The sequence below is a fragment of the Arachis ipaensis genome, chromosome B4 (assembly GCF_059453495.1).
Source record: "Arachis ipaensis isolate K30076 ecotype BB chromosome B4, ASM5945349v1, whole genome shotgun sequence".
NCBI classification, from domain to species: Eukaryota; Viridiplantae; Streptophyta; class Magnoliopsida; order Fabales; family Fabaceae; genus Arachis; species Arachis ipaensis.
The window spans coordinates 142804374-142830794 of record NC_142439.1 but is presented as its reverse complement, the minus strand read 5'-3'; the positions used below and the strand labels follow the sequence as shown (position 1 = coordinate 142830794).

Genomic DNA, 26421 nt, shown 5'->3' with positions numbered 1-26421 from the left:
GTCATAGGTCACCCGTGAAAGCTCTTGTTTCAGCTCCAGCGTACACAATATTCATTTCCTTTTAGGGTAAGATACCCTGGCTTTCAGTTGCAGTACTGGTCATTGGCGACCTTGGGACACATTTCAAGTGTACTGGGCACCCCCTCTTTGCTTATAGACTCAGCACAGAAAAAGCAAGGCTCTCCTTTGAGATCAGGATGTTATACCGCTTTTCCCTGGGAAGGCATATATGATAATAGTCCGCTTTGTGAAAGTCTCATAAAAGCTCACTTCGCGGAAATGACATCCATCCAACGAGATATGCTTCGGGTAACATTCCCTGATCTGAAATTTCGTTAGTGAGCTGCTTCGGTCTATCCCTTCACTTAACCGAAAGCGTACACTCAACTTTGATTATCCAATGGGTAGGTTTATTGCGCACTCACGCCAAGTGCTACCACCTCATCCTGTTCCTGAACGGTGAGGCATCCCAAGCCCCTGTAACATTTGGCTTTTTGCATCCTTCTTCCCTGGAAGAGCAACTGAACCTTCGCTACGTTCCAGCTAGTCTAACTACCTCAGTGAACCAGAGAAAGCATCTCTATTCAAAGCAATCCAACCAAGCCAAGCAGCTATAGATCTTGAGCGTCTTGCAAGGGCATCTGCTTGTCTATTTTTTTCTTGGGACATGCTCTATGGTCACATCACCAAGCCACCCAATAAGCCATTTTGTTTGCGTAATTATAGTATGGAATCAATTCAGGACAGGCTTTTTAACTGAATAATTACCAAGGAGTTGATTGATCACCAATTTCAAATCTCCATAAGAGTTGCAACTCTTTCAAATCCACAGCCATCTCAAGTCAAGTATGAGGGCTTGGTACTCTGCGAGATTATTGGAACAAGGTTTCGACAAGGTGAAGGAGTGCGGCAGCACTTCTCCTTCAGAAGTAAGAAAGAGGACTCCAGCTCCATCTTGATGAGCGGCACCATCAAAGTACATCTTCCATGGTGGAAGAATTTCGACCACAAGCACATCTTCATCAAGTCGTCAAACAATTCCCATTCAGGGTCAAAGAACTAGTAAATTCTTTTCTTTCTTCTTTTGCTTTTTTGGTTTTCTTATTAAAGGAAGGTTTCAACCTGGCATAAGCAAAGGTACCCCGCTCATTAGTCACTTCCCCTGCATGGTCAACTCTTGCCGGGTTAATGTATTTGAATTAATCATATATTCATTCTTACGCGTAGAGATACCTATTTCTAGTGGTTTGTTCCTGCATCAATAATAGCTTGAAGCTATAGTTTAAGAGAAGTGACAAGATCATCAAAAAGGGAGGCACTCAAGCTTGACTATACGATTGGTAGAAAATATTTTAGACTTGAGCATACACCTTCTTCCTCTATGGATAGGGCGACGTGACACGCAATGGATCGGTTAGAAAGGAGAACAAATTGATCACATGTCCCCTTCTCAACAACCTTTCCCGCATCAGTAGATAGAGTAGATTTCCTATCCTTGGTCAACCTAAGGATTTTCTTCTCTCTATATTTAGTTACCACCGACCCGAGCCTATGCGAAGCAAGCCTACACCCTAGACTGGCTCCAGGCCAAAGTGATGAAAGGGCAAACGGTCGTATATCGTAATATAATAGAAAAAGGTCCATGAGAGAAAGCCTAGCCCTATCTTAACCTTATGATCCTAGTCAGCTCGTCTCTGTCTTGAGGCCAATAACCAGTGACTCTTTTGTTAACCACATGTAGAATATCTTTTGTAGTCGGGTAGGAAAACGTCAATCTATCTTTTCTTTAGTGTGTAACCGATTTCTATATGTTAAGCTCCCCCTTTTTTCTCTCCTTTGCTTTTGCCCATCTTTCCTGTAAAGCAGCTTCTTAGAGTTGGCTTTTGCAATTGCAATCTGTCTCTGTCTGGCTCCTCGCTTTGAACTCAAATAAGACCTTCTTTTGGTCGAGTGACTTCGTTCCTGGTCTTCCTATTCCCTTCGCTTCCCCAGCCGCTGCCTCTAAGGCCCAAGTACTTTTTTTGTTTGATCAAATGATTGATTTAGATTTCAAATTCCTCTTTACCAAGGGAAGAGAGCGTGGATCAGGTGTCCTCTTGGATGTTCCAAACCACCATCTTGGACTTCCAGCATTTGCTTCAGACAGAAAGTTTGGGACTCAAAGTGTGCCCTCATGAGGCAGGGAAAAACTTCCAAATGTGTCTTTTACGTAACTTGGATAGCTGAGTGGTCAATCCTGCACCAATCGTTGATTTGTCTCCATTCTGCCTGATCTCCAAGGCTATTGAAAAAAGTGAATAAAAAGCCTAAGCGAGACAAGAAGGAATGTTGGAGCTATTCCCTTAGTGACATTAGCATCTTTCTTTCGAACATTCGGACATTGTAGGCTCTCCTCCAACAAAGGACTGGGAAACAAAAACTCACATTCCCGAATAAGCAGAAAGTCTAGGAAGATATCAACCATGGATGGAAGGTCTCCTGTAAGCCAGAAGGTCCTACTAAGTGGTCTAAGTCGAATCCCTTCCTTGAATGGTTAAGGAAAGCTTTCATATAATGTCTTTGTTCGTACCGGACTCTTTGACTTGGTTGGAACTGTAACCTTGAATTAGTGGGGAGACTGCTGCTACTACTATTTCCTCGCTGAGGGAGAGGTGGACGAAGGGTGACGTAGGAAGTAGTTCAAGCTGGCTTGTAGTTTTAGGCTATCGATTGGTCAACCGCCACTCAATGTCTGGCTTTAGACCTTTCTTGAGCAAGTCGGTGGCACCCTACTATCAGTGTGGATTTTTGATCTATTTCTGAAAAAAAAAAAGAGAAGGGATCCTTATGCTCAATTAGTTGAGGACGCACAACAAAAAACTATCCAAATCCAGGGTGTAATAGACGAATTGGAAGAAGAAACGTCTTCCATGGACAATGTGGATGAGATCATAAGGAAGTTCTCAAATAAGCTAAGAATCCAAAGTTCCTCTTCCTCCTATAAGGAAGGTGATTTGCCGACAGAACCAGAATGAACCGCCGCCGTGAAAGAGGTAACAAAAGAGTTTGCAATGTCGAGAATGAAACTTATTTTTAGTTGAGGGCCCCTCTCCTTAACTTATCGAATAGGGGCGAGTAGCTTCACCCCTCTCCCACATGGTCGAGTGGCTTTGGAAAGATAGTTCGCCAGGTCTGTCTATTTGTATACATTGGCAAGAGAAGCCTAGGTACCCATTCGCCGGAGTGAGCTTTGAAGATGCTCGAGCGAAGCGAGAGGAAGGAACAAAGTAACTCGACCGTAAGGGAGAGGAGAAGGAGAAGAAATCCAATACCAAGAGTGCTGTGTATCATACACATATCCAATAGCAAGAGTGCTATAGCAAGCTATCAGGTGTCGCAACCCGGACTCCCAACAATTGAAGTCATCATTACGTGCCCAACATGAGTGGGCACCTAGGTGTGAGCAAAGTCGATCCGGGAAAGCAAGCCATTTTTAGCTTCCCTATCAGATAATTCCTGAGTCAATACCTGGCTTTGAATAGTAGGCGGCATAAAGACCGTACGGGTGGTGCGAGTTCATAACTCCTTTATAAGAGATAGGGGAGAGATGTCTTTCGACCCCGGGTTATTCGATTTAAGCTTAAAAGAAGGTTGTAGCAGATGGAATTTTGAGTTCTCAAGAAGACATTACCAATCACTTTAGCATTCTCTCTTTGCCTTAAATTGGAGAGTGCAGCAAGGTGCAGGAGGAAGGAGGGAAGGATTACTAACCTCCAAGCTCTTTCCTTATAAATGACTAACAGAATAGTTGAGGATTCAATGATCCTATTCAAATAATATAATGAAGTAGTTTAGTAAATGGAAAGTTTTTCTATTATGCAACATGGAGACTATAGTGCAGAAAACTACATTCCCTTATGTTTAAGAACCTCTTGCCTGGCATGTACTGTCATGTCCCTAACCAGGGAAATGACTTAGAATCGTGATAAGGATTTATTTCGAATAACTGGTAAATTCATTCTCTTAGTCCGTGGTAGTTCCATTCCAGCCCACCTAGTGCCCAGTCATGCATTTTTAGTCTTAAGCTAAGCGCTTTCCATCTGCCAGCCATCCATCTAAGGTCAGCCCTGCCCTTTTTGTTGGCTTAGAGCGAGTATGAAGTCAGGGAGGAAGAAGAAGAGCCCGGCTGGGCAGGAAGTTTACTGGTTCGCTAGAGCCAGGGAACGAGCACTCAGGGATTAGCATAGAAATGGAAGGCAGAACAAATCCAAAGGCTAATCTGACACTCTAATAATTCCAGGAGAGAAGAGTAAAGATCCTCTAGCCTGAGTCTCAAACTCTGGTATGTAAGGGAGGAGTTGCAACGCTGGCAAGTCTCTAATGTGGACGAAGCCATCAACGAGGCCGAGTCTTTGATAGACTTTGCCCATGCTAAGGGCAAGCATAAAGAGGAAAGGGGCGAAAGCCACTTGACTTACAGGAGAGGGGCAGTCACGCCAAAGGTGGGGGAGACCAAGGCAGTGACAAGGAGACGCGACAAGAACGCGTCAAGGCTCGTGAGGACGGGAATGAGTCCGATGGTAAGCAGCAAAGGCTTTTGCTATTCCAGAGGGCTCTCCCTGCTGGCTCAATGTATGCTATAGCTCCAGAAAGTGTGAGTTTGGCCCCAGGATAGAGAGAAAGGTAAAAGAAAGAGGAGAGTGATGTTTCGTTTCAAGTTCGAGATCTCGTGTAGGTATACATGAGAACAGAGAAGTGTCCTACGGATTCAGAACCGGAAGGTCAGAAAAAAGTTGGAATGCTAGAAAGAAGAAAGGCCGGCTACCAGAGGAGCTATTCTTAGATTATATTAATTCTCCGAGTGGATTTTCGGAGCAAGGAGAGGAATTTGGGACAAAGAGGATAGGAAATGGAGCTGCTCTGCAGATGAATTCCCGGTGCATGTGTTCTTGTTCTCGAAAGCACTCCCAGTCTCTCCCCGACGCCGGGCTAAGATAGAAAGGCTGGTAACGGCAATGAAAGGGGGTGTGCGTGTCTATCTTTCCTGAGCTAGTGGCATATCGATAAGAGTCATATGCCTCGCCTCGAAGAGAAAGGAATCCAAATCCAATCCCTAAAGCAATTCCGGTAATCAGAGCTATCGGCATTACCGCTGTGGGAGGGGCGGAAGAACTCCTTGCCCTAAGACTGACTGAAGAAGATGGCATCAAGCCCGATTTCATCCTACTTCTATGAGCAGACGATTACTGAACACTTTCAACAGAATGCCTTTGTGCGGCAGTTACTATTTCCGGTGAAGAGTAGCTTTCCCTGCTAATGTACCCGGTCTAGTCTCTAGAGGAGCCTAGCCTTTTTCCTCAAATGTCATTGCTAGCAAGAGCAGAGAGAGAAGAAGCAAAAGCATTACCACCGATCTTTGATTGCAATTGAAGAAGAATATGCTCTTACTGTTCTCGAATGCCCTCTTGCTGCAAGAATGCCTTGTTACAGACAGAAGCAACTGACATAGGGAAAATCGAATGCAAGGTAACTGAATGCTTATCCGGTGTTCGGACGAAAGAATCCCCTGCTCTTGTTCGAGAATCTGCTTCTTGAGAATCAGCTATGGGACGTCGAGGTAGTGCTAATGCTAGCAGTAGCAATAGGGTAAGGTAAAGCAAGGAAGGGAATAAAGATGGCATAGAATCATCTATCGTATCTGCGGTTGATGGTGTTGGAGGAATTACCATTGCTATTGAATCAGATGTGAGGAAGGTTTAGCCTAGCCCCTAACCTATTAAGTAAGAACAGATGCGCGAGCCGCTCGATTATATACGATCTTGGAATAAAGGGATTGAGAACTACTGCTTAGGCGAAGATTCGCTGTTTTCCAGCTCACTCTGTCTTGAAACCTAACCTTACCACAGGATACCGACTTAACACGGTATTATCAGCCCATTTCGAAGTAACGCGCTGGCTGCACTCCTTAGACCTAGCTTCATGTGACAACTCTAACTTCCAATGTATAATGTAACATTCTATGTATTATACAATTCTCAATAAGACCATCAGTTTTGAAAAGTATGCATGTTGTTTTAAATTCTTCATTTAACTTCTGAAATTATAATATCGGTTTTGATTTTTTTTTTAAGGAGAAAGAAAAAAAAAGTGACCAATTGAAAAACTACATAATAATACGCAACATAATTTTGGACTGTTAGAACTTTTCTGCAGCATTTAGGTCCCTTCGTAGAACCTCAAAACAGAATGGAGAAACAAGTCTTTGTAGATGAAAACTTCTGTGTCTTCGTACTAACCTCAATCCAACTAGTGTACACCCCTTACTTTTTTTAGTTACAAGCTTCAAAAAGTTATTTATAAGTATAAACCCTTTTGGTCATAGGATACTTCCAAGATGGAAAATTTGACTCTGAATTGGAAATGCACTCAAGCTTTTAAGTTCATGATTGAATAAATGTAAGGATGAAAATCTTGAGAGTTTGAATAAACTTTACCGTTTTAATGATGATGAGCATAATAAGTCTAATGTGCCAATTGAATTATTTGAGAAGACACCCAACTTGGAAACAATGGAAGTAAGTTACGTCTATTTACACCTTCAACAGCGAAAATATTAATACGCCCTGAGGAGTTGCAAGTTGAGTATTGCGAATCAAGTTTCTAGAAGGATTCAAGTTTCTTACAACTCGAGTGATGATTCGGTCTTCCACCATGATCTTAATGCTGCTGCAGTATGACAGTTTATAAGTCAGGTAATAAATAAATAAAGATCCTTCTCCAAATAAAATTTTATTATGTTCAAGAGAAATAATTTCTACACTTGGCTATATAAACTGAAGTGATGAACAATTTATATTCAGTGATTTCAACTTTAAGCAACAGGATGGAATATTGATTAGTTTTAGAATAATGACAGTTTCTAAGTCAGTTTCTAGAGGTGGTTTCAGGCTTCCATTTCTAAAAGAAGTCATTGTTAATGAATGTAAATGCATGACAAGTTTGTTTCCCGCATCGGTTTTCAAAGACAAGATACGAAAATTAGATGTGAGAAACTGTGTCAAGTTAGAGGAAATTTTTGGAAAATATGAAGTCATAACTGCAGGGAAAGAAAATAATAAAGAGCTTTTGATGTTCCCTTGCTTAACCACCTTGACTCTTTGGGAATCGCCAGCTGAAGATGTTTGTAGATGTCTAGATGATCTTGAAAATGTTTATCATTGTCCCGAGCTGAAGATGTTTGCAGATGATCTTGAAAATTCTACATATTCAAACACAGGATCTTCAAAATTCTACATATTCTTCACTTTGGACTACTTCAAGTGGACCTCCAAAACATCTTATTCCTCAAATTGTTGAGTTTCCATGATGACTTACATTCATTTCCAGATGATTTCGTCTCAGCGATTCAACTAACTGCTATAGAACAGATCGCAGTGGTCGATAGTGGCTTCAAACAGATATTCAACTCACAAAGGCCTGAGCTTGACACTCAAAATTATACCAAAATTCTTTCACAGCTTAAAGGATTGGTTCTTAGGGATTTATACTAGCTTGAATCCATAGGCTTTGAGCAAACCTGGATGGCCCCACTTCCTGAAAATTTTGGCATGTAATTGTTTGATGAACTTGGCACCATCTACTGTCTTAGTGATTTGTTTACATCCTCAACTGCTAACAGTTTTTCTGAACTGAAAAAGATGTCCATATCAAACTGTGAGGAGTTAGAGACAGTAATGGTTGGAGGCTCGAATTAACATAATAAATGATACTTAGAGGTCTGAAGTTCCACATTAGCTACAACAAATGTACCAATATTTTTCTTTTTATTCATAATAGTCTTATTATTAATTTATTATGCTAATAATAAGTAATTTCACACCAAGATTGATTATCAATTCATATAGAGATGGGTTCACTTTTCTTTACAATTGAATTATGAGACTTATGATTGTAGAAGAAAATGAGTATACATAACCCAACTCACTTGAATTAGAATGAAGAAACATCACTCTGAAAATAGAAAAGGCCAGAAGAGGCATTTGAAAGCAATGCTAATTTGACAGCAGTAGCAGCACCTTCTTCTGCCGTTAAAAGTCCAGTATTGGCAGTTATATCGGTTTTAACACAACCGGGACACACACTATTGATGCATATAGTAGGGTACTTTTTAGCAACAATTTTGTATATGCATTCATAGCAGCTTTTGAGATAACATAGGCACCAAGAACCTTAGGCCATTCTTTTCTTTCTAAACACCCTTCTTTGATATCTTTCAGAAATTCATTCAACACTTCATCAACTCTCTCTTCTGTAAGGTTTTCAGCATCACCCAAGATTCCTTTAGCCCATTCATTTGATACACGCTGAATTATTAGACATTGAAAGCAATAATAATGAGAGTTACCAAAACAGAATCATAAAATAGTAATGGAGAATAAAAAGTAATAAAATAAGCCTATTAGTAGAGCAACAACCAAATTTAGTGAAGCAATCTAAGATCTACTAATTTTTTTTAAATAAAAGTTTAATTATTCTGTTGGTTTCCATAATTTCATCAAAATTTTAATTAGATCTTTATAGTTTAAAAGTTTGTATTGACTATTGAGTCTCTATATTAGATAAAAACTTTTCCTTCAGTCTTTTTTTAACTATAATTTTGTTAAAAAAATAATTTTATTTTAAATATTTGATTTTGTGTTTGATGTAGAATGAATATGGAATATTCTAAAAGCAAATATTTTAGCATTAGTTCATTTTTTCTGAAAAATAATAATTAGTAAAGATCTAATTATAAATTTTTATCTACTATAAAGATCTAATCACATAATTAGCAAAATTATAGAGATTATTAGAATAATTAAACCTTAAAAAAACACAAATATCCTACCTTTAACTTTCATAGGAAGGATGATACATTCACAATTCTTGGTGATTCAGATAATTGGAGAAAAGGAAGAAGGGCTTCAGATGTTCTTTTAGCACCATAATAATTTATTTGCAAGCATTCTTCGGCTAACTCAAATGTTTGAACGATTTTGGCTTTCTCTATTCCATCATCTGATAATTCCTAAAAATTTCACCCAATTCAATATTCTTAGATTAAAAGCTAAGATTGTGTTTGGTATATATTTTTTTAATTCTAAAATAGAAAATGTTGAAAAATAAAAAAATATGAGCCAAACTGGCTGTAAAATTCTTACCCTGCTTTTGAATAACACTTGAGGGACCAAATCATTGTCCTTAATCACAAGTCCACCAATCCCTGCATTGTTGATCTACAAAATGCAATTCTTTTCTTCAAGAATAATATTCAAACATCAATATATATGTCAAGGAAAAAGATAGAATCCATTTCAATTGAAAGCTACCAAGTCAAGGTTATTAATTAAGGCAATGAACTCATTCCTGGTTAGTATCCAAAATTAATAACATAAACCCTAAACATGACTTGATAGTAATTAAACCTCTTAGCATGCAGAGCTTCATACGAGAAGTTTAATTTATTAATTCAGAACAAATTAGTCAATTACATTTTTTTAGTGGAATTGTAAGGGAAAAAAATCAACAAACATGAAAATAAATGAGAAAATCCCAAATATATATATAGTTGACTAAGTCAATGAAACTTGTTTCTGAGTAGAAAAATGCAAACATGGAAATTTTATTTTCACATAATTCATTTTGTATCCCCTTTCATGCAAACAAAAAAAAGAAAGAAAAAGAAAGTGATATATATATATATATATATAGAATTTAATTTGTCAAGTTACCAAAATGTATGTGGAGTTTTCCAAATTCGGATTTGATGAAATTTGCAAGAGAATCCACACTAGCAGGAACAGCAACATCAAGGTGGTGAAAGAGCACAAGATGAGAGAGATCTTTGAGAGTTTCCAAAGCATGAAGGCCTCTCTTCTCATCTCTTGAAGTCAACACAACCTTCACTCCATTTGAAGCTAATTGCCTTACTATTTGAAGTCAACACAACTGCATATCTGATTAATTTGGAAAATAATGTAACTTCATTTTTCTTAGAAAAAAATACTGAAAATAGAAACTAAAACGAAACAGATCCTGTTTAACATCAAATAGGGTTTGAAGTATATTAAAAAAGAGCATTGAAAATGCTAGTGTCTCAAGCAAAAATACTACAAGAAAATAGTGGTGTACTTTACCTCTGGCGCTTGTTCCATCTTTAATTTGAGGCTTTGTTCGTTTCTAACGAAGATAAGTTAAGGCTTCAGTTCATCAGCACTATTTTCATGCATGTATGCCACTTGCCATTATTTCCGTCTTACAAGTTTGCTGAGATAACAATCAATTTGAGTTTTTAAGTTGATTAATTTGTTTCAGTTTTATAACCGTTAAACAAGAAGTTAGCCTTATGTAAAAAAAAAAGCACTCAAATAAAGATGTTTAAAATATTTTTTTAAAGATGTATTTTAATAATTAAAATTTAGTATATATAATTGATTAAATTGGGCTCATTCTTAAACGCTCCTTGCTAAGTATAGAGTGCTGCACACCTTGTGAATTCGTAAATCTGAACTCTTTATTTATTATATTTTATTTGAATGGTCTGGATTTAAAAAGATAACCTGTTAATCAGGTTAATCATTTTTTGATAAGTTTTAGATTTTTTTTGTAAATCTCAGGTATTGGGTTGAAGTTCAAAATAAAAAAATAGTATATAAATATTAAAAACATGTCTGTAAAAAAAATTATTAGACTTTAGAATTAAAATAAATAATACATAAAAAATAAGTTGAAAATTCATGTACTAAATCTAGAAAAAAAGATATATTAGAATCTTAAAAAAAATAATATTAAATATATATTATGTATATAATATTAAAATTTAAATAAATTTTGTTTTGTGTGAAATAAAATTATAATATTAAAGCTAAAAAATTTTGTGTTATATATATATATATAACACAAAATTTTTTATCATTGTATTCATATTTAATATTATAATTTTATTTCACATAAAACAAAATTTATTTAAATTTTAATATTATATACATAATATATATATAATTTTATTTTGTGAGAAACAAAATTAAAACATTAAATATGAACAGAATGATAAAAGATTTTGTATTATACTAATTTATTTAAAAAAAAACATATATACAACGTAAAAAGCAAACAAACATATAATAATTTTATTTTATGCGAAACAAAAATTCATATAAGTTTTTATTAACAATTTTTTTATTGAAATATGTCATTTTACTATATTTATAATATATTATTTGGGATAATTATATTATTTTAGTTAATATATATTATTAGTTTTTCTTAAAATAATTTTTTTTTTCTTTGGTTCAAATACTATGACAATAAATTTTTTTTACGTAACTGCGTCTACTCAATAAATATTATATTAATTTATTTCTATATTGTATGTAAAATAAATAATTAATATTTAAAAAAGTTAATAAAAAAAAGTATTTTTTTTACCAACTCTTAGGTGAATATAGAGACTATGTCATTTGAACTATAACTCGTTGGCAAAGAAAGAAATACTCTTAATTATATATTAAATAAAATAATTATTTAGTAGGCTCATTCTTATACAAATAAAAATTTTTCTTAGTTTTATATCTGTAATATTTTATACCAATTAGCTTCAAAATTTAATTATTTTTTGAATAAATTAATAAAAAATAATACAAATAATTGTTTAAATATAATTGTATTTTAATTTTTCATTCTATTACATACACGTTGAGGATAATTTGAAATAAAAGATAATGGACTTGTTGTAACTGTCATGTATTTTGTGCTTTGATTGCGTTGTTATCTGAGAATCATGGCGCCTTCATGGAGACCGGGTTCTTCTACAGAATCAGTTTTACGTTTGGAGTTAGCCAACCAACAACGGCGACAGACAGCGTCTTCCTTTTCTATGGCAGCAATTTTTCGGGCTTTGAAGGTCCATTTATGGTAGATGTGGAATGGGGTGGGTTCAAGCCGTCAAAATCTGTTGCTAGACAGAACAATAGTGGAAGCATCACATCAACAATAACAGAATAACGGAGGGAGTCGATCAAATTTTTCTAAGTTGTAAAGATAGTCCTGTGTTAAACGAGCGAATTAGTTTTTTTTGTTAGTGCCGATTTGTTTGTTCAGCCCATGACAAAAAAAAATAACAATAATAAATAAATTTAATTTACCTAATTACTTTTGATAGCAGGTTAACTTTTAAAGAGTGCTGCACTCCCTACTTTGCCTAGAGTGCACTAGCTTTCGCCATTAAACTGTGTTATTTTTATCAAATTAGGTTATAAACAAATTAATTTGATCGAAAAGATAGTGAATCAAATCTTGAATCTGTCTAAATTTATTCTTTTTATAAAAAAAACTATAATATTCTTTTTATACAAAATAACTAAAATACTCCTTATTCTATATATACTAGCGGCTCAACAGGCATTAACGTGCCTGTTCAACCGCTTTTCTATTATTTTTAAGAAATTAATATTATCTTTTTGTTAATATATTATTCATTTTTTAAATTTATTAGATAATTATTTTTTATTTTAATGTTGATGTGACTTTATTTATATTATATTTTATTAAAATTAAAATTATTATAAACTAAAATATTATTCAAAAAATAATGACAATAACATTATTCTGATTCAAAAAAGTATATATAAATCAAAATACATGTTAGTTATTTACAAAAGATATTTTTTACTTAAATATCATGGATATTCATATTTGTCTTCATCTTTTTTAAATGGTAGGCCAAAATATAAATTTAAATACGAAGAGTTCTTTATTTTTTTATAAATAGTGAAAAATAGAATAAATGAGAATGCTTATTTTTTTCGTTTTAAATATCAAAATATAAGAATAATTAATAAATAAAATAGGAAATTATAAAAATTGTGTATCTGACAAAAATATTTCGTAATTCATCATACATCTTCTTATCAATAACTTCTTTAGCCTTAGAAAACTGTCAGATTTATTGACCATAAAAATAAATATATAAATCCTTCAAGATTATTCAATTAAAAATGATGTGTAATAAAATCAAAATAAAAATTTAGAAACATTATTTACAAATTAACTATTTATAAACGTTATTAAGTTTAATTATTTATTTTTAATTCGTATTTAATTTGAAGCCGAGATAAAAATTTATATTCAAAGCACTCTCTATCTTCATGCATAATTTCAATTGTTAAAAATATTTTTTTTAATTTTATATTTAATTTTTAATTATCTTTAATTTTATTATTTTTTTAAAATTATTAATTTATATTTTTATTATATCCCTTACTATATCAAACACTATTCTTTCTCTTGCTATTATTTTCTATACACATACCTGTATGTCATTGTCTCATCGTGGTTATTATTATTATATTACCTTGTTCTCCTTTCTCGTTTTTTCTTTTTCCTTCCATATTCTCTTCACCCGACCGTCCGTAATTAATTATCACCAAGTATTATTATTGCAAATTTTAATTTTGTCTATCACTTTGATTTATAACCATCTATTCCATTAACTTTTATGAGTTGTTGAAGTTTCGCTAAAAAAAGTAAGACATAAAGCATTTAATTTTATATTTAATTTTTAAAATTTTTTTAATTTTTTAAATATTTTATTTTTTTTTAATTTTATATTTAATTTTTTAAATATTTTTAATTTCATTATTTTTCTAAATTATTAACTTATAATTTTTATTATATCCCCTTACTATATCAAACACTATTCTTTCTCTTATTATTATTCTCTATATACATATTTATCATTGTCTAATCGCTGTTATTATATTACTTTGTTCTTTCTCGTTTTTTTCTTCTCCTTCTACCGTCTCTTCACCCCACCGTAATTAATTATCACTATTTATATGTTACATCTTTTATATGTTAATCAAATAACCAGTGCCATATGTCAAACAAATGATATTATAAAAGTCAAAATAAATTATATTTTTGTAATATAATTCATTTATTTTAGTTTAACTTAAAAATAAATATTCATGTACTCAAATTTTAAATATAATACTCTGTATAATTAATAATTTAAAAATTAAAAAAATAATATTATCACATATGAAGTAATTTAAAAATCCTTAAATTTAACAAAATATTAGACTTTTTCAATTCATCATTGATAGATACAGACATATTTTAAAAAAAATACATATAATATGAAAAAAAATTAGTTCTTCCTTGGTAAGAGAAAAAAATAGAACACTATCTTTTGTATGTGAAATATTGAGAACAAATTAAAAAAAAAGTAAAAGAACCATAAAAATATTAATTAGATAAGTAAATTAAAGAGAAAAAAAATATAGGTAGAAGTTATACGTGAACATAATAACTGCAATAAAACTAAATAAAATTTGTAACGATGGATGTGATGAAATCGATAGCGTTAAAGGTAAAAAAAATAATGGCAGCAAGAGAAATATAACAAAGTGTATTAGGAGGTAAAAAAAATCAGTAAAATAGATGAAATTATAAAAAAAATAAAAAAGATATATTTTTTATGATTAAAAAAAATTCTAATAGAATAATTAGAATGAGGCTACTGGACAGACCATCAGAGTATAGTACTCACAGATATACTTAAAACAACACTATACAAACAAAGACCAATATAGAATTAAACAAAATATAATAAGATCTATACAAAAAAAACTATTTATCACCACTGACACTGTTGGCTTCTAATTATTTTTTTTATTTCATATATGGCCACGAAAATAAATCTTTTGACATCGTCTTTACCTAGTTTAAGATGTCAAAAAAACTCATTTAAATAATTGTGCAGTACAGAGAAGAGTTCATAAGATAAAGAAAAATCAGACCAAAATAAAAAAAAAAAGAGATCGTGGGAGTAAAGAATTGAATAGAAGTTACGCGTGAGTTTTTGTAACTGTTAGTAAAATAAGTAACTGTATAATATTTTTGAATTATGTTAGTAGGGTTAAAATAGGAAATAGAAAATTGGACACCAAATCTCCATATTTTGGCATTATATATTGTTATAGATGTTATAGATAAATATACAGGAGTCCTACCCATATTTATTACCATTCGGTCTATTACTTGAATCAGTTTTGCTTTTATTATGAGTATCTAAATATTTAAAAAATTTATTCTTAACATGAAAATAATGTAGGCTGAGAATTTAAGAGTACATTCGATAGAGTACAGTAACATAAAGATATTGTAGAAATAATTCAAATTAAATGGCGAACTAAATTGTAGAAAAAAGGTTAAAAAAATATACCAGAATTATCTATTAAGTTTTTTTTGTTACAGAGTTAAAAAAATTTAATAACAAATATATTATTAAACAGTGAATATATATATATTTTTTTTATAATAATACAGTTATAAAAATTTTATATTTGTATGATATTATATTAAAAAATTATTAAACTATTTAATAATTGAGATTATAATGATGTAAAGTACATTTAAGATAATATAATAATATTATTTAGGCCAATAATAAAAGATTAATTGAATTAAAATTTAAGAAAAAATAAATTATTATTAATTAAATAAATATAAATATAGGATTCCTACCCATATTTGGATCGTTTGGTATATTACTTGAACCAGCTCCGGTGTTATTGTGAGTATCTGTATATGTAAAAAATTCATTATTAAGATGAAAATAATGTAATTTGATAATTTAAGGGTACGCTCAAAGAAATAAATTATATATAATTGGTACGTACTAAGAGTCCAATAACATAAATATATCGTAAAAAATAATTCATATTAAATGATAAACTAACAATATAAATTTATTAATGAGAAGTATAATTTAGAGTACCTGATATAGAGTATTATTAAGGAGGTATATTTGTGATATCTTGTAATGGTGTTGCCATGTTAGTTGGTCCACTTGATGTATCGATTTGTTTTCCTCGTCTAATACTCCCTCGGTAACTGGTACGCCTTCTGTCAAGGTGTTGCTGCCTATGTTCTTCACTCATATTTTGTCTTCGTTGTCTGGCATAGTCTTGTCAAGTTCGTCGACCACTTCAACGTGAATCTTCCATTGGTATGTTGTCAACTATAATTACTCAAAGAAACATATAAAAATAGTTCTACACTTTTATTTAATGACAAAAAATAAATTACAGTAGATTTTACATTATATTTAGGCGAAGTGAGAAGAATGCAGGAGAAGATAGAGGAGAAATGAAGAAATTTTTTTCTATTATGGAGAGATATGGAGTAACCAGTGAAGTGAGAGAGATTAAGAGAAAAAATTGGGAATAATACAATTGACGCAGTAACTTGATGTGAGAGAAATTAACTGATGCAGTAGTGGGAATTAAGTAGTAGAATTCTGTAACTGATGCAGTAACGTGATGCGAGAGAAATTAACGTGGAGAAGTTATATTGAGGTGAACGTGGATGGAAATGAAGTAGTAGAATGCTGTAACTGGAAGTAAGTTATTAAAAAGGATCAAAATGGAAAGAAAAATTGGACACCAAAAATAGGTTTTCCCATTATATATTGTTATAGATATTTTGAAAACTCTAAATCCTAATCCTATGACAGCAAGAAGTAAATGGCTAGAATTTAGGATTTTTAAAATTAATATACATAATAAGAGTATTTTAGTTATTTTTTATAATAAGAATATTGTAGTTATTTTTTATAAAAAAATAATATTAATTTAGAGCAGTTCAAGATTTCATTCACCATTTTTTTGGTCAAATTAATTTATCTAACCTAATTTTGATAAAAATAACACGAGTTAATTGATTATATGTGTTAAATTTTAATTACTAAAAAATATCTTAAAAAAAAACGTTTTAAACGTCTTTATCTGAGTAGCTCTCTTTACATAAATTATGATAAAAACTTAAAATTTAGTCAAATTAATTAAATTATTTAATAATTTTTAATTATTAATTTTATGTAAAGTTAATTGTATTTAAATTTTTATTATAAGTTATTTCTGAGCATGAATTACTACTAATAGGATACTTATTAGAAATTATTGTCAACAGTTAATGCTACTTGGCATGCTAACTTGGTCTCATAATAGTACATATAAATGATACAAAAAATAAAAATATAAAAATTAATTTTTTTATATTTTATTTAATAATAAATTAGGATATATTATAAAATTTAATTTATTTTAATTTTTTAAATTTAAAAATTAAAAAATATAATAATAAAAAAATATAATTATAAAATATTAATAAAAATAATAAAAAATAAATTGTATCTCTTATTATTAGTGTTTATATATTTTTAAATATAATATATCTATTTATATTTCATCTATCAAATATAATTTTATATTTCTATATTTTATTATTTTTGCCTTAATATTTCATATCTATAAACACACGATCTTAAAATATGTTATCTAATTATAATTTTTATATCTCTTGAATTTATACTGATGTGATTTTTAAAATCTCTTAGAAGTACTAATTCCATCGATTCAAAAATTGTAATTCATTAAAAGTGCCCACAATTAGAAAATCATACTAAATAGATACTGCTAAGCATATGTCTTTTGACACACACTTGCCATAAATATCTGCCTACTATATATTAAATAATAGTGACAAAGTTAATTATCTATTAATCAAATTTACTACTAAATTGAGACCTCACCGAAAATTGTGTGTTATTAGTCAAGAAAAATAGATAATCTCAATTATTAAAAAAATTAAGGAAGTAAAGTGTGATTTTTAACTTTTTATTGCTCTCATATATTTTTTTGTTTTACTTATAAAATTATTAGTGAGAGATCACACTTTATTCTCTCGATTAAGAGAGAATTCATTTCGTCATGAAGTGAGAATTTATTCTATAAAGATCTAACTACATATACACTTTAATTTATTTTCCGTTAACACTTCTTTTACTCACTCTATTTTTTTTTTTTGGAAAAATCCTTCTCTTCATAACTCTTCTTGCCAACTAGTGTAAAATCCGAGTTTCACCCGGGCCAAATATTATTTCAGTATAAAAGTTTGTTAGTACTTATTTATTAATATAAAAATTATATTATAATTTAAAAGTATCATTTAAATAATTGAGGTTAGTTTTTAAATTTTTAAACATACATTATTAAGCAAATTTATAAAATACAAATACTATTATGTATTGTAATATATCGTGTATCATTTAAAAAAATATTAATCTTTTAGTAGAAAAATAGTGATTAATTATATTAATTAAATTACAAAATACATGAAAAAATATTATTCGTATACTAAACATTTTTTATATCCGTATAAAAATACAATTGTTATTTATTAATTACATATTTAAATTTTTTAATTAATTATTTTTGAAAATAGAATTTTTAATAATTTTATTTTATATTTAATTAAATTAGTTAAACTCTGATTGAACCATTAAACTGTTAAACCAATTATCTTATTGGTTCATTAATCGGTTCGATTTTTTTGAATCTTGATATTTACATCAGGATATATTAAAATGTTGTAGAGTGACCACACAACAGTAGAAGTTGTCAATGGAAGCTTGATGATATGGCTAATGAGGTAGCAGTTATGGAAGCAGAAGAAGTTGTTATTGCAATTGGAGGTCAGAACCCACCCCAACCTGCATAAGCACTGACGATTAGATTTCTGCTAATTTAGAATTTTGTAAAAATAATCACGTTGTAAGTATAGTTTCTAAACCAACAGAGAATCCTTTCGTACAAAAATTTGGTTGTCACAATTAACAAAACCCAATAAAATTTATAATCGAAGTATTTAAACCTCGGGTCGTATCTCAAGGAATTGCAGGGAGGTGTGTTTATTATTGGTTATGGAAAAATGTATATTTTTGGGTCTTTGAATTAAAGAACAAGTAAATTAAATGCCGAGAAAAATAAATTAATAATTAAGAAAACTCTTGGCAAGGTATGAGAACTGGAAATTCCATCCTAGTTATCCTTATCAGGTGTGATGAGAATTATTATTGCTCCCACTTAGTTAACCCTTACTAAATAAAGGAAAGTCAAGTGGACCAATTAACTTGATTTCTCAAGTCCTAGTCAACTCCTGTGGAAAGACTAGCTTTAGAGGGATCCAAGTCAATCAGCAATTTCCAACTCTCAATCAATCACTGAATTTGATAACTCAAGTGTTACCAATTACTTAACCAAAACCAAAAGGAGAAAAATCTAAATTAAATTGAAAGCATCATAAATAGAATAAAATAATCATAAATCTGAAATACCTCAAATTATATTAAATGGAATATTCAAATCTAACATGAAGAGTTCAAAAGCCAATTTGGCAACATAAGTAATTAACAAGTAAAAGCATTAGAGTAAATAAAAGTAGAAGAGAAACATAAATTAAAGGAACATTGAACCTGAAATTGGAGAAAACGAAGGAATCCTAATCCTAAAATCTAAGAGAAATCCTAATCCTAAATCCTAAGAGAGAGGAGAGAGCCCATCTCTCTCTAAAACTACATCTAAAGCTAAAATTATGAATTTTGAATGTTGTATGAATCGTGTCTGTTGATTCCCACATTCTCCTGCTTCTATTATGTATTTCTGGGCTTGGATTTTGGCTGAAAAAGAGCCCAGAAATCGCTGGGAGCGACTTCTGTAATTTTCTGCACGTGGCGTCCGTCACGCGTGCGCGTGGGTCACGCGTGCGCGTCATTTGGAGTTTTTCCTTATCAGGCGTACGCGTCAGTCACGCGTACGCGTCCGCGTCGTCCATGCGTGCGCGTCGCTGTCATTTTCTTCAAAACTCCATTTTGTGCGTTCCTTCCATTTTTGCGTATTTCTTTTCCGTCCTCTAAGCCATTCCTACCCTATGAAGCCTAAAATTACTTAACACACAGACCACGACATCGAATGGTAATAAATGATAATTAAAATAAATATTTTCAAAGCATAGGAAACATGTTTTTACATATATCATAGAATAAGGAAGGAATTGTAAAACCATGCAAATCTTATGAATAAGTAGGTGAAGAATTGATAAAAATACTTAATTGAGCACAAGATATATCATAAAATAAGGGTTTATCAACCTCCCCACACTTAAACATTAGCATGTCCTCATGCTTAATCTAAGAGAAAAGAGTGAAGGTAGAATGGTGGAATCTTATGCAATGCAAGCTACCTAAATGAATCATGCAATTCTAATTACTATCCACTTATATATATAAAGCTTTCATGTGGTTAAATTGAGTCAATTTCTTCAAAGAATCATATATGCATAGCCAAGCCTAAATCATGTTAAAGCACTTTCACAATTGAGTTGAGTTAAAAGAATTCACAAACTTGCAAGACAATTTAATAATTAAACATGGATATATGGAAATGAGCTATTGAACCCTCACTGAATTTATGTTTACTCTCTAGTCACTCATTGTTTGGGGTTAATCACTCTATTCTTCCCTAGTCATACTTTCTAAAACTTTGTTCTTCATCTAACCAATCAACAAATATTTAATGTATACATACAAATATCATGAGGTCTTTTTCAAGGTTGTAATGGGGTTAAGGTAAAGGTGAGGGTATATATATAAGGCTAAGTGAGCTATAAATTGAATCCTTGATTAGTCTAAGATCTCACCTAACATGTACATACTCTATATAATTTAAAATTATGCATAGTCTTCCCAAATTTTTCTACTTTTGTATCACATACTCATGCACTAAATTATTTTTTATTTTATCCCATGTGCATTAATTTTTCTATTAAGCTTAATAATGGGTTAATTTTGTCCCCTTATTTATTTATTTAATTAAAAGGTTTTTTTTAATCTTAAACACAATATTTCAATGCACATGGTATTTTAATTATCTTGGTTTCTCATGAGCATGCTCCCAAATTCCAAATGATTTATAGAGTTAATACCTTCCTATCAACCCAAGTTCCCATAGTTTCCCCACACTTAGTTAATACATAATCTCTATCTTAAGTTAACCAAAGATTCAAATTGAGATTTTTTTTTAATTTGTTTTTCTGCTTAAGGCTAGTGATGTGGTTATAGAACAGAAGGAGATTAAAAATGCTCAATGGGCTAACAAGGGTGACATAAAATGGTAGGCTTATTTGGAATAAGTGAGCAAAAATAAGTAATGGCCTCAATCACATATGCAAGTATGTAAATACATTCTATATTGGACATATAGACTGAAACAAAGTAAAGATTGCAAGCATAGAAAAGAATGGTGTAACACACAAGAATGAAAACTATGGTTAAATGTAACCATGTAATTAAGCTCAAAAACTCACGGGTTGTGTGTTCTTTGGCTCAAAAACTATACATCAGTTATGTATATCATGCAAGTAGAGATCAAGAGTTTTCATTCAAGATGTGAATCTTAGAATGACTCTTATAAAATTTAGTATTTTCTTTGAAAAAATATTGTCAATTAACCAACATTTATTGCTATATATATATATATATATATATATATATATATATATATATATATATATATATATATATATATATATATATATATATATATGTGATTAAGTGATTAAAAGTCAAAATATTTCGTTTTCTTAATTGAGGATTTCTGGTCGTATTTACAAAGGCTCATTATTAAATAAATATAGTATGAAATAAAAGGAGTAAAGGTAGGTGACGCCCGAACTTTTAGTGCGATCATGAAGTGCTAAAAGTTAGGGTGTTACACTTCTCACTGTCGCTCTAATTCCTGCTCTAGTTGTTCAAGTCGACCATGGCGTCCATGCAACAATCCCATGAAGTCGGTGCTATGAGGTTGTTCTTCTCCTTCAGGGAGACGAACCTCGGATGGGACCCTCCTTTGGTGGTGGTCATCAAAAGGGCCTTCACCATGTGGTTCCTCCATTCTTGGGGGAGGTATCACTAGGGCTTAGTCGTTGTTGACCATGTCTTGGTATTTTTGTTCTGATTCAGACATTGTGCGTCCGTCTTCATACTGATCGTCCGCCATGGAGTGTTAGATCCCAGGTCCCCGACAACGGCGCCAATGTTTCGAGGGTTACCTGAAACTAGGTTGCCTTTGGGCTTGTGAGTGAGGCCCAAATCCTCAATGAAGCGGGTTTCAACTTGTTCCACATCTCGTCCGAGTTGTTTGTGAAAAGGTAGGGGGTGGTACCTGCAAAATACTCTGATACCTAAGTTAACAAGGGTCTTAGTAGGTTTTAGTGTATTGGAACTTGAGTATACCTGAGGGGATGTCAGCGTATTTATAAGTGATATGACAATAACCCCTATTGGAGTAGTTATACTTCTGATGGTGGATAATTGTCCCTTTATCTTAGGATTGTTAAGATTTTCTTTCTAGAAGTGGGTGAGAGATTTAGGGAGGTAGTTACTTATGTGGGTAAGCATAAGTTGTCCTTTTATGTCGGGTCCGACCTCTATAGGAGCTGGGGTAGAGGCTATCTTTGTAGTTGGGACTTTCAACCTTATTAGGCTAGGTTCGTGTTTTGGGCCAGGGTATGAACAGTAATCTTTATTGTACTCTTTATTATATTTATTAAGGGTATTCAATAAAGATTAGTAGACTATGGGTAAAACTGGGTGTAATTCGAATTGCACCAATTCGAATTAGTGAGGTATTCACGTGCATGCATAGTTCGATTTAGCCTCATTCGAATTAGTAGTACATTTCATCCATGTATAATTCGAATTACCCCCTTCGATTTACAGTTTCTCTAGTAATTCGAATTGCATTGCTTCAAATTAGTATTGAATTTTATAATTCAAATGGGTCTCATTCGAATTATATAAAAAAAAATCCACTTGGTAGATCCTTATAACATTTTTCGTTTTAGTAGATATGTATAATATTGGCCTCCAATTGATTTATATATGCATTTTGCCCTAAAAAAATTCAACTGTAATCTGCCTCTAAAGTTTTTGTTAAAAAAATTAGTTAAAAAAAAAGTGATGCTTTATGAGCTAGACATACCAGACCATGTGGGCCGAGAGTGCAACAGCCTGTTATCCCTTTGCCCTCCAACCTACGCCCAAGTTCCGAGGCCCAACTCTCAACTTGGAGAGGACAGGACAGCATATTGCAAACCCAATTAACCCAACCAAAAATATTCAAACTCATGTTCCATCACAATAATGTCCTCACTCAGGTCACAAGCTCGCGTTACCAAGTTCGAAAAACATTACACCTTTTCATAAACGTGTGCTCTAATATATATGACCGATGTGAGACATATCAAGCATAAGAACTTAGAACAATGTTATAAATATTTGATAAAAAATTTTATCTCTAAAATTTATTTTTAGAATATATATCTAATTCTTTTCATCTCATTTTTAAATCTTTCAAAGCTTATTTATTGTTAACATTTTTTGTAAATTTTTTTGTCAACAATATAAACTTTTGAGTGCCATTTTAGTAGTTTATTCTAGATAATTATAAAACTCAACCTAATTAATGAATTTTAAAAGTTATAAAGAGGCTTATTTGTTGTTAATATTTTTTGTGGATTTTATTGTCAACAATATAAACTTTAGGGGACTATTTTACCAGTTTATTTTAGATAGTTATAAAATTCGACTTAAATAATAAATTTTAAAAGTTATAAGGATTAAATTGTTTAGCTATAAATTTTATTAGTGTGAAATTTAGATTTTATTTGATGCTAATTTTTTTTTTCCAAAAAAATTATGAATAGAAAAGATTATGTAATAGTTGTACAAAGAAAAATATATGAATGGATATTTTTTTTTAATTGTTGTTAAAAAAATTCGATTATAATATTAAAAGTTGTAAGGATTAAATTTATCAGCTATAAATTTTTAGTGTGAAATTTAGTTTTTATTTTATGCTAAATTTTTTTTTCCAAAAAAATTATGAATAGAAAAGATTATGTAATAGTTGTGCAAAAAAAAATATGAACGGAGAATTAAAAAAAATTATGAATAGAAAAGATTATGTAATAGAACGATGGTTAGAAAGGCCTACGAGGCCATGTGGGCTGTCTACTGTCATGAATCCAAGGCCTACGAGGCCATGTGGGCTGAGGTTGCAGTATCTTGTTATCCCTCTACTGTCATGAATCGAGCATGCTCGCTCGCTGCTCTGTGAGTATAGTCTCATGCGTTGCCATATGGGCCTTCGCCCCCAGCAACGAGGCCCAACTCTATACTTAAAGCGACAAGTCTAACACTACCACCCATTCAAGCCCAAATCCAACCAATAATGCCCCTACTTAGGTCACAAGTTCGCGTTACCAAGCTCGGCAAACGATTCTCTTCTCAAACTATATAAATTTGTTTTCTCTGATATACATGCCCGATGTGGGACTTAATATTTAATATTATTATGTAATCAATCATAGAATATTAATATTTAATAATTAATTATGTTGATATTTGTTAGTATTTATAGTATTTTATTTCATTTTTTTAATAATTATTATGATTTTTTTTATATTTTTGTGAATTAATAATTCTAAAATTTTATTCTATATTCTATTAAAAATCATCACGATTATTTCTTATATTTCTGTACGTGTTATATAGTATTTCGTTTTATGATTCATGAACGTAAGTTTTAGAGTCAAGTATGCTTATGTGGTGCACTCTGATAAATAATTGGATTTGTTAATGATTAATTATGATGAGAGAGACACAAAAAATGATTAATTATGGTGAGATTTGTCAATTATTATTATATTATTCTACAACAGGTTATGGTGAAATTTGTTAATTATCATTATATTATTCTATAATGGATTGCATTATAGCGCCAAATATGTTGACATAATGCGTTATGGTGACAGTTTGCATACATTTTTTTTCAATCATATTTTTTTTTTGTGACTTTTTTCAATCATATTTTAAGAAAGCATTATGTAATTAATCGTACACAAATTAATATTTAATAATTAATCATGTTGAGATTCGTTAATAATTCTAATATTCTACTTCATATCTTTTTAATAATTATCATTATTCTTTCTTATATTTTCGTGGATTAATAATTTTAATTTTTTTATCTTATATTCTTCTAAAAATTATCATAATTATTTTTTATATTTTGTGAATGTTATTATAGTATTTTATTTTATCATTCATGAATTTAAGTTTTAGAGCCAAGTATGCTGAACATAGTGTATTCTAGTGCTGGTCTACGTATTGATTCTATTTTTAAAAAATATTATGTATTAAATAATTAAATTTGTTAATATTTATTGATTAATTACAATGATACCCCAAAATTTATATCGTTGACAAAAAAAATCCACAAAAAATGTTAACAATAAATAAGTCTCCTTATAACTTTTAAATTTCATTAATTAAGTTGAGTTTTATAACTATCTAGAATAAACTATTAAAATGGTATTCGAAAGTTTATATTGTTAAAAAAAAATTCACAAAATAATAATATATTATTAAAAAAATTAACAATTAGTTCTCTAAATATTTAGATAAATTTAATAGACAGAAATAAAAAATATACTATATATTCAAAACATTGTAAAAAAAAATTAAAAATTATTTAAAAGATATATATAATATTTATAGAGATATAGAAAAAAAAAGATAATTATTAAAAAGATATGATATAGAATATTATAATTATTGACAAATTTCATTATAATTAATCAATAAATATTAACAATTTTAATTATTTAATACATAATATTTAGTTTATTCTAGATAGTTATAAAATTTGAGTTAATTAATGAATTTTAAAAGTTATAAGAATTAAATTGATTAGGTATAACTTTTATTAGTGTAAAATTTAAATTTTTTTTTATTTTAAATTTGTTTTTCCAAAAGATATGAATAGAAAATATTATTTAATGGTTGTGCAAAAAAAAAAAATATATGAAAGGAGATTTGTTTTTTGATTGTAATAAAAACAAAAAATAAAAAATATGGAAGGCCCATTACACCGGGCCAAGGGGGCTGAGGAAGCAATGACCTGTTGTTTTTCTTATCATGAGTCCAGAGAGATCGGTGCTCTAAACATAGAGCGAACAGGTCAGCCTTACGCCGCAAACTCGAGCCCAAATCCGTCACCAGAATGCCTCTGATAAGTAAACAAACTAGCGTTACCAAGCTTGGCAAACATAGTTCTTCTTATAAACTATATAAACTTTTCTTCTTTCATTTACATGCCCGATGTGAGACTTTGCTCCCTCCGTCGCTGCAAACCTGTGACCTCTTCCGCTGCCACCACTGGTTTTCTTTTACTCCGTCAGGTGCCACCACTGTTCCTTGTCTTGACAGGTAAATCTCCTTAATTCAGAATTGCTTTCAATTTTTTATTTCACCATTCTGAATCTGATCCTTCTTTGTTGAAATTATTTTCTATCGCACTGCATCGTCATCCACTCACATTGGCGTTCCTATCACTCACAGCACTTTCACTCTATTTCATTTTGTTGATTCTCTGTTATATTGGTTTATAGGTCTCTCTGGTAATTGAAAAGGAAAAAAAAAAGTCAATAATTAACTTG

General features: G+C 31.0%; 1 pseudogene across 1 annotated transcript; it reads right to left on the bottom strand.

Annotated features, from left to right (window-relative positions):
- Window positions 1-6752: 6752 nt before the first annotated feature.
- LOC107635349 (short-chain dehydrogenase/reductase 2b-like) lies at window positions 6753-10234 on the bottom strand (annotated as a pseudogene). Its single transcript, XR_015881329.1, has 6 exons — window positions 10155-10234; window positions 9750-9974; window positions 9180-9254; window positions 8867-9046; window positions 7964-8342; window positions 6753-7667 (listed from the first exon to the last, which is right to left on the bottom strand). The product of XR_015881329.1 is annotated as a short-chain dehydrogenase/reductase 2b-like (transcript).
- Window positions 10235-26421: the final 16187 nt, after the last annotated feature.